Below are 10,114 nucleotides of genomic sequence, written 5' to 3' on the forward strand. Positions count from 1 at the left end.
GAGGAACGGTAGACGGAGAGGAGAGGGAGAGGGACGGGAGAGGGAGAGGAACGAGAGAAACGGGAGAGGAACGGGAGGAGAGGAACGGGAGAGAGGAACAAGAGAGGGAAAGGAACGGGAAAGGAAGAGGAATGGGAGAGGGAGAGGAACAGGAGAGGGAGAGGGAGAGGAGCGGGAGAGGGAAAGAAACACAGAGGCCACCATTGTGCTCCTGCGCACACACACTTCTGTCTGCCCTGCTGAGGGCAGGTCAAAGTACCGTCATGGGCAGGTGCTGGCAAAGGTCAAAAATCGCCCAAGCATGCACACTACAATACTTTGATCTGCCCTCAGCAGAGAGAGAAGAGAGGGAGGGGGAGGAACGGAAGAGGAATGGGAGAGAGAGAGGAACGGGGAGAGAGAGGAACGGGAGAGGGAGAGGAACGGGAGAGGGAGAGGAACGGGAGAGAGAGAGGAACAGTAGAGGGAGGGAGAGGAACGGGAGAGAGAGAGGAACGGGAGAGAGAGAGGAACGGGAGACGGAGAAGAACGGGAGAGAGAGAGGAACAGTAGAGGGGAGGGAGAGGAACGGGGGAGGGAAAGGAGAAGGACGGGAGAGGCGTGGGGAAAAAGCAGGAGATGGAGAGGAAGGGGAGAGAAGAGGAGCGCCATGGATTTTAGGTTAACCCTTTGTTCCCTGTATCAGATGTGTCGCTTAATACTGTAGCCTGTTTCGGCCATGTTTCCATTTGCTGTTTTCCTTATATTATCATACTGGTATATATTGATGCATGGATTTCTCTGGGATCGATCCCATCCGCAGCGGGCGGAGTGCAGCATCCTGGGACACGATCGTCCGGGCACTGCAGCTCGGAGCAGTGTGACAGCGCACACACCGGCAGAGCACAGCCGCAGCGCCGGAAGGACCGTACACACCGTGCAGCAGCACACGTCACCTGTCCTGTCACACACAACAGGTTGGAGCATCCAACACACACCGGGCGGGCCAGCTAACCCGGAACCGGAACACAGGTCGCCCACTGTTACCATAGTAATAAGACTCTTTCCATAGGGAGGGGAGCGCTGAAAACGACGCTTTTGACCCAACCATCTTGCCGTAGCCGAATGACATCAGAGTCACATGACCTAGTTAAAAAAAAAAAAAAAAAAAAAAAATCAGTGAAGCTTAGGAAGCTGACAGCTCCGGAGTGCAGAGGGCGAGGAGCGGGGCCGTCCAGGGGAGCGCGGTGAGTGTGCGCCTGCGGAGGGGACAATCACTGCGAGCGGAGCACAGTCCCCGTGCCCCACGGCTGGCAGGCGGGAGAAGGGCTGTGATGTGTGTACACCGCACTGACTGACTGTGTGTGTGTGTGTGTGTGTGTGTGTGTGTGTGTGTGTGTGTGTGTGTGTGTGTGTGTGTGTGTGTGTGTGTGTATATATATATATATATATATATATATATAATATATGTGTATATACATTAGATATAACTGTGTATGTGTATACACAAACTATAAACATACTATATACACACTCAATTATATTTATATTACTGTGTATGTATATTATATATTAGTATGCTCATAGTGTGTATATATAATCTAATTGTGTATACACACTATGAGCATACTAATATTATACACACACTGTTATATAGCTATAATTGAGTGTATAGTATGTTTATATTGTGTGTATACATTATATGTAACTATGTGTATACACAAGATAAACATACTAAATACACACTGATATCTATTACTGAGTCTGTGTATATTAGTTTGTACATTATGTGTATATAATCTAATAGTGTGTGTATAGTGTATATTAGTATGTACATAATGTGTATATAATCTAATTGTGTATACACACTATGAGCATACTAATATTATACACAGTTATATAGCTATAATTGTTTGTATATATAGTCTGTTTATATTGTGTGTATACATATGTAACTATATGTATACACAATATAAACATACTATATACACACTGTTATATCTATTACTGTGTGTATATTGTATTAGTATGTACATAATGTGTATATAATCTAATAGTGTACACACTATGAACATAATATATACACACACTCATATACCTATAAGTGTGTGTGTGTGTATGTATATATATATATATATATATATATATATATATATATATATATATATATATATATATATATATATATATATATATATATATATACATACATACATACATACATACATACATACATACATACATACATACATACATACATACATATACACACACACACACACACACACACACACACACACGTCACCAGGCGGTGGGACCCGTCACACACAATCCTTTTGTCTGATATGGGCACAGGACACAGTGGGTTGAATCAAAAATTATTCACTGATAAGAGTGCAACCAAAAGAAGTTCCATTATAATCATAGTGGGGAAATTTTTTTTTTTTTTACTCCCCCTTGTGTGTATAATGACTTGTGTGTAGTTCTGCAGTATATAAACACTCTCGCACTGTATAATTGTTGTTTTCCTCTGTATTCTGACTCTACACTAGTTCCAGTAAAGCGGTCAGATCAGTTCATAGTAGAAGTAGAGCTCTGTGTTCCATACACCTATGTGATGGGCCGATCATGGAGGACCCTACCGATAGCGCTTCCGGGTGCAGAGTGACTGAGCAGCTCATGTCCCATCCTTGCTGTAGTCTGGAGGTTTTGATGCACCCAGTCGGTGATTTTGCCATAGATATGTGTTGGAGCAGTAATGTGCACTGTCCAGCTGGAGCCAATAATCCTTTTTAGTTTTTGGCCTCTGTATAGCAGTAGAGCCCTTTTGTTCACATTTGGGGTATTTGCCCCTTTCCGGCGTAGGCATTAAATGTAAGGTTAAAACGTGTAGCTTCATACCTCTGAACTCCTGCTCTATTTTCCCCTAATTCTGTATATGGCAGAGTTCCGCTTCTCTTCCCCCTTTAAATACTGATCTAGGGAGGATAAATTGCCTGACAAGTTCACATAAAAAAAATGGCTAAAATTAGCAGGGTTTTTCATAAAATTAATGAAATAAAGTTTATCTACTCATCGCAGGTCTATAGGTGTCTTGCCAATGCTGCCCTCTGTCTGTGTTGACAGGCTGCAGCGGTGACAACACAATTAGAGAGCACAAAACATAATTGTCAATTAACATATATTAGTTTTTTAAAATAAAAACTAGTCTGTTTTCTAGACACTTCGATTAGCTGCATAACTCACCTACCGATTAATCTATAGTAAGTGTGAGTCCGTACTCCGCTCTCCACTTTCCCAGTTAGTATAGTTGAAAATTGCACCAAATCAATCACAACTATATATAAATGTATAAGGCTAGTTTCACACTTGCGTTGAACGGCATCCGTTGCATTGTGTTGTGTGACGGATGCAACGGATGTGCTGCATATAGTGGCACAACGGATGCTGCAAAACAACGGAATCCGTTTTGATTTACCGGCGGCAGACTATTGTGAACGATCAGCTGATCGCTCCAGTAGCCGGCCGCCGGGTGATTAGCTGATAGCTCCCAGTAGCCGGTCGCCGGGTGATCAGCTGATCGCTCCCGGCCGCCGGGTGATCAGCTGATCGCTCCCGGCCGCCGGGTGATCAGCTGATCGCTCCCGGCCGCCGGGTGATCAGCTGATCGCTCCCGGCCGCCGGGTGATCAGCTGATCGCTCCCGGCCGCCGGGTGATCAGCTGATCGCTCCCGGCCGCCGGGTGATCAGCTGATCGCTCCCGGCCGCCGGGTGATCAGCTGATCGCTCCCGGCCGCCGGGTGATCAGCTGATCGCCTCCCGGCCGCCGGGTGATCAGCTGATCGCTCCCGGCCGCCGGGTGATCAGCTGATCGCTCCCGGCCGCCGGGTGATCAGCTGATCGCTCCCGGCCGCCGGGTGATCAGCTGATCGCTCCCGGCCGCCGGGTGATCAGCTGATCGCTCCCGGCCGCCGGGTGATCACTGATCGCTCCCGGCCGCCGGGTGATCAGCTGATCGCTCCCGGCCGCCGGGTGATCAGCTGATCGCTGCCGGCCGCCGGGTGATCAGCTGATCGCTGCCGGCCGCCGGGTGATCAGCTGATCGCTGCCGGCCGCCGGGTGATCAGCTGATCGCTGCCGGCCGCCGGGTGATCAGCTGATCGCTGCCGGCCGCCGGGTGATCAGCTGATCGCTGCCGGCCGCCGGGTGATCAGCTGATCGCTGCCGGCCGCCGGGTGATCAGCTGATCGCTGCCGGCCGCCGGGTGATCAGCTGATCGCTGGCCGGCCGCCGGGTGATCAGCTGATCGCTGCGGCCGCCGGGTGATCAGCTGATCGGCTGCCGGCCGCCGGGTGATCAGCTGATCGCTGCCGGCCCGCCGGGTGATCAGCTGATCGCTGCCGGCCGCCGGGGTGATCAGCTGATCGCTGCCGGCCGCCGGGTGATCAGCTGATCGCTGCCGGCCGCCGGGTGATCAGCTGATCGCTCCCGGCCGCCGGGTGATCAGCTGATCGCTCCCTGCCGCCGGGTGATCAGCTGATCGCTCCCTGCCGCCGGGTGATCAGCTGATCGCTCCCTGCCGCCGGGTGATCAGCTGATCGCTCCCTGCCGCCGGGTGATCAGCTGATCGCTCCCTGCCGCCGGGTGATCAGCTGATCGCTCCCTGCCGCCGGGTGATCAGCTGATCGCTCCCTGCCGCCGGGTGATCAGCTGATCGCTCCCTGCCGCCGGGTGATCAGCTGATCGCTCCCTGCCGCCGGGTGATCAGCTGATCGCTCCCTGCCGCCGGGTGATCAGCTGATCGCTCCCTGCCGCCGGGTGATCAGCTGATCGCTCCCTGCCGCCGGGTGATCAGCTGATCGCTCCCGGCCAGCCGGGTGATCAGCTGATCGCTCCCGGCCGCCGGGTGATCAGCTGATCGCTCCCGGCCGCCGGGTGATCAGCTGATCGCTCCCGGCCGCCGGGTGATCAGCTGATCGCTCCCGGCCGCCGGGTGATCAGCTGATCGCTCCCGGCCGCCGGGTGATCAGCTGATCGCTGCCGGGTGATCAGCTGATCGCTGCCCGGCCGCCGGGTGATCAGCTGATCGCTGCCGGCCGCCGGGTGATCAGCTGATCGCTGCCGGCCGCCGGGTGATCAGCTGATCGCTGCCGGCCGCCGGGTGATCAGCTGATCGCTGCCGGCCGCCGGGTGATCAGCTGATCGCTGCCGGCCGCCGGGTGATCAGCTGATCGCTGCCGGCCGCCGGGTGATCAGCTGATCGCTGCCGGCCGCCGGGTGATCAGCTGATCGCTGCCGGCCGCCGGGTGATCAGCTGATCGCTGCCGGCCGCCGGGTGATCAGCTGATCGCTGCCGGCCGCCGGGTGATCAGCTGATCGCTGCCGGCCGCCGGGTGATCAGCTGATCGCTTGCCCGGCCGCCGGGTGATCAGCTGATCGCTGCCGGCCGCCGGGTGATCAGCTGATCGCTGCCGGCCGCCGGGTGATCAGCTGATCGCTGCCGGCCGCCGGGTGATCAGCTGATCGCTGCCGGCCGCCGGGTGATCAGCTGATCGCTGCCGGCCGCCGGGTGATCAGCTGATCGCTGCCGGCCGCCGGGTGATCAGCTGATCGCTGCCGGCCGCCGGGTGATCAGCTGATCGCTGCCGGCCGCCGGGTGATCAGCTGATCGCTGCCGGCCGCCGGGTGATCAGCTGATCGCTGCCGGCCGCCGGGTGATCAGCTGATCGCTGCCGGCCGCCGGGTGATCAGCTGATCGCTGCTCGGCCGCCGGGTGATCAGCTGATCGCTGCCGGCCGCCGGGTGATCAGCTGATCGCTGCCGGCCGCCGGGTGATCAGCTGATCGCTGCCGGCCGCCGGGTGATCAGCTGATCGCTGCCGGCCGCCGGGTGATCAGCTGATCGCTCCCTGCCGCCGGGTGATCAGCTGATCGCTCCCGGCCGCCGCGGTGATCAGCTGATCGCTCCCGGCCGCCGGGTGATCAGCTGATCGCTCCCGGCCGCCGGGTGATCAGCTGATCGCTCCCTGCCGCCGGGTGATCAGCTGATCGCTCCCTGCCGCCGGGTGATCAGCTGATCGCTCCCTGCCGCCGGGTGATCAGCTGATCGCTCCCTGCCGCCGGGTGATCAGCTGATCGCTCCCTGCCGCCGGGTGATCAGCTGATCGCTCCCTGCCGCCGGGTGATCAGCTGATCGCTCCCTGCCGCCGGGTGATCAGCTGATCGCTCCCTGCCGCCGGGTGATCAGCTGATCGCTCCCTGCCGCCGGGTGATCAGCTGATCGCTCCCTGCCGCCGGGTGATCAGCTGATCGCTCCCTGCCGCCGGGTGATCAGCTGATCGCTCCCGGCCGCCGGGTGATCAGCTGATCGCTCCCGGCCGCGGGTGATCAGCTGATCGCTCCCGGCCGCCGGGTGATCAGCTGATCGCTCCCGGCCGCCGGGTGATCAGCTGATCGCTCCCGGCCGCCGGGTGATCAGCTGATCGCTTGCCGGCCGCCGGGTGATCAGCTGATCGCTGCCGGCCCGCCGGGTGATCAGCTGATCGCTGCCGGCCGCCGGGTGATCAGCTGATCGCTGCCGGCCGCCGGGTGATCAGCTGATCGCTGCCGGCCGCCGGGTGATCAGCTGATCGCTGCCGGCCGCCGGGTGATCAGCTGATCGCTGCCGGCCGCCGGGTGATCAGCTGATCGCTGCCGGCCGCCGGCCGATCAGCTGATCGCTCCGGCCGCCGGCCGATCAGCTGATCTCTCCCGGCCGGCCGGCCGATCAGCTGATCGCTCCCGGCCGCCGGCCGATCAGCTGATCGCTCCCGGCCGCCGGCCGATCAGCTGATCGCTCCCGGCCGCCGGCCGATCAGCTGATCGCTCCCGGCCGCCGGCCCGATCAGCTGATCGCTCCCGGCCGCCGGCCGATCAGCTGATCGCTCCGGCGCCGGCGATCAGCTGATCGCTCCCGGCCGCCGGCCGATCAGCTGATCGCTCCCGGCCGCCGGCCGATCAGCTGATCGCTCCCGGCCGCCGGCCGATCAGCTGATCGCTCCCGGCCGCCGGCCGATCAGCTGATCGCTCCCGGCCGCCGGCCGATCAGCTGATCGCTCCCGGCCGCCGGCCGATCAGCTGATCGCTCCCGGCCGCCCGGCCGATCAGCTGATCGCTCCCGGCCGCCGGCCCGATCAGCTGATCGCTCCCCGGCCGCCGGCCGATCAGCTGATCGCTCCCGGCCGCCGGCCGATCAGCTGATCGCTCCCGGCCGGCCGCCGACGATCAGCTGATCAGCTGATCGCCCGTGCCGCCGGCCGATCAGCTGATCGCTCCCCGGCCCGCCGGCCGATCAGCTGATCGCTCCCGGCCGCCGGCCGATCAGCTGATCGCTCCCGGCCGCCGGCCGATCAGCTGATCGCTCCCTCCAGGCCGCCGGCCGATCAGCTGATCGCTCCCGGCCGCCGGCCGATCAGCTGATCGCTCCCGGCCCGCCGGCCGATCAGCTGGATCGCTCCCGGCCGCCGGCCGATCAGCTGATCGCCTCCCGGCCGCCGGCCGATCAGCTGATCGCTCCCGGCCGCCGGCCGATCAGCTGATCGCTCCCGGCCGCCGGCCGATCAGCTGATCGCTCCGGCCGCCGGCCGATCAGCTGATCGCTCCCGGCCGCCGGCCGATCAGCTGATCGCTCCCGGCCGCCGGCCGATCAGCTGATCGCTCCCGGCCGCCGGCCGATCAGCTGATCGCTCCCGGCCGCCGGCCCCGATCAGCTGATCGCTCCCAGGCCGCCGGCCGATCAGCTGATCGCTCCCGGCCGCCGGCCGATCAGCTGATCGCTCCCGGCCGCCGCGATCAGCTGATCGCTCCCGGCCGCCGGCCGATCAGCTGATCGCTCCGGCCGCCGGCCGATCAGCTGATCGCTCCCGGCCGCCGGCCGATCAGCTGATCGCTCCCGGCCGCCGGCCGATCAGCTGATCGCTCCCGGCCGCCGGCCGATCAGCTGATCGCTCCCGGCCGGATCAGCTGATCGCTCCCGGCCGCCGGCCGATCAGCTGATCGCTCCCTGCAGCCCGGCCGATCAGCTGATCGCTCCCTGCCGCCGGCCGATCAGCTGATCGCTCCCTGCCGCCGGCCCGATCAGCTGATCGCTCCCGGCCGCCGGCCGATCAGCTGATCGCTCCCGGCCGCCGGCCGATCAGCTGATCGCTCCCGGCCCGCCGGGTCCGATCAGCTGATCGCTCTCCGGCCGCCGGGTGATCAGCTGATCGCTCCCCGGCCGCCGGGTGATCAGCTGATCGCTCCCGGCCGCCGGGTGATCAGCTGATCGCTCCCGGCCGCCGGTGATCAGCTTGATCGCTCCCGGCCGCCGGGTGATCAGCTGATCGCTCCCGGCCGCCGGGTGATCAGCTGATCGCTCCCGGCCGCCGGGTGATCAGCTGATCGCTCCCGGCCGCCGGGGTGATCAGCTGATCGCTCCCGGCCGCCGGGTGATCAGCTGATCGCTCCCGGCCGCCGGGTGATCAGCTGATCGCTCCCGGCCGCCCGGGTGATCAGCTGATCGCTCACCGGCCGCCGGGTGATCAGCTGATCGCTCCCCGGCCGCCGGGTGATCAGCTGATCGCTCCCTGCCAGCCGGCCGCCGGGTGATCAGCTGATCGCTCCCTGCCGCCGGGTGATCAGCTGATCGCTCCCTGCCGCCGGGTGATCAGCTGATCGCTCCCTGCAGCCGCCGCCGGGTGATCAGCTGATCGCTCCTGCAGCCGGCCGCCGGGTGATCAGCTGATCGCTCCCTGCAGCCGGCCGCCGGGTGATCAGCTGATCGCTCCCTGCAGCCGGCCGCCGGGTGATCAGCTGATCCACCGCGAGCCAAAATAAAGTTTGTGACATGCTGCGTTCCTCCCGCTGGGCGGAAGCAACGGAGCGTCGCCCAGCAGAAGCAACGCAGGTCCTTTTGGTACAATCTGTCAACCATACAAGTCTATGGGAAACAGCGGAATCCGTTAACGGATTCCGCTGTTTTTCAAAAGGGCGGATTGTAACGGAAGGAAAACACCGCAAGTGTGAAAGTACCCTAAGCAGTAGAGTTGGTTTGCAAGACTCAATCCATTGACCATGTCAGTAACCTGTAGCCACTGAAATGGATGCTTCCAAGTGGAAGCCGCTGACGACTAGACACAGCACTTTTTTAGTCACTTTGTGGTTTTAAAAGCTTGAAGCCGTCAAAAAAGACAGAACATGTCACAGCAAGTGGTTTTTACATTACAGTGCATATGTACATTTTTCTTAAAGAGTACCTGTCATCAGGATTTTATACCCCAAACTAATTATATGTATTTAAAGATGGTTTAATGCAGAGTAAATCCTTACCTGTCTGGTAGAAATCCATTTTTCTATTTTAGAGATCCTTAGTTGAAATTGTATGGTGAAGAGTTGTAAGTGCAGTGGGCGTGCCCTGCAATACAGCTCTCCCGCCTCTTTCCCTATTTCCCCGCCCATGGCTGTCTCCAGTCTGTAACAGACATGTCAGTGAAACAAGAATGACCTAGAGACAGGCGGCAGAAGTGTTTGGGGAATAGGGAGAGAGGCACATACATCTCATTAGCATACTCATTAGCATACAATTTCAGCTATGGATTTCTCTAAAACGCCAAAACGGATTTCTACCAGAAAGGTGAGAATTTACTCCTCATTAAAGAATCTTTAAAGACATTTAATTAGTTTGGGTATAAAATCCTGATGACAGGTTCCCTTTAAGCACTTTCAGGTAGTTTCCGGCACAGACCCGCCTTTAGAAAGACAGTGTTCACATACCCCCAGAGGATTCCTTTCCCATGTCTCATGTGACATGAATATAATATCTAGCTGTAGACAACCTGATGCCTCAGCTCTTACCGCATTCCTTCCTAATATAGGCCATTCTATAAGTGCACGCCTTCAGCTGGAATGACGACACAAGCTGTTAGCTGGGATCTTTAGGTTATTGTGCAGTTGAGGTCTTATGTCTGCCGTGTAGCCGAGATCTACAGACACCTTCACTGAATGAGCATTATGGCACTGAAGTCCTTCAGCTCTGTGGTTCCTGGAGGAAGGAAGGTTACGGATGAGCTGTGATAACACCAGCATGACCCACATGGAAGCATAGAGGTTGTGGTAATCAC

At 58.6% G+C, this 10,114-nt stretch overlaps 1 protein-coding gene across 1 annotated transcript in view; it reads left to right on the forward strand.

Moving 5' to 3' along the window:
- Positions 1-1,119: 1,119 nt before the first annotated feature.
- FBXO8 (F-box protein 8) overlaps positions 1,120-10,114 on the forward strand; it is a 57,033-nt gene continuing 48,038 nt past the window's right edge. Inside the window, exon 1 of the mRNA XM_075334867.1 lies at positions 1,120-1,226. The gene's annotated coding sequence lies outside the window, so the exon portion shown is untranslated. The remainder of the gene's footprint in view (positions 1,227-10,114) is intronic.

This window comes from Anomaloglossus baeobatrachus, chromosome 1 (genome assembly GCF_048569485.1).
Source record: "Anomaloglossus baeobatrachus isolate aAnoBae1 chromosome 1, aAnoBae1.hap1, whole genome shotgun sequence".
Lineage (NCBI taxonomy): Eukaryota > Metazoa > Chordata > Amphibia > Anura > Aromobatidae > Anomaloglossus > Anomaloglossus baeobatrachus.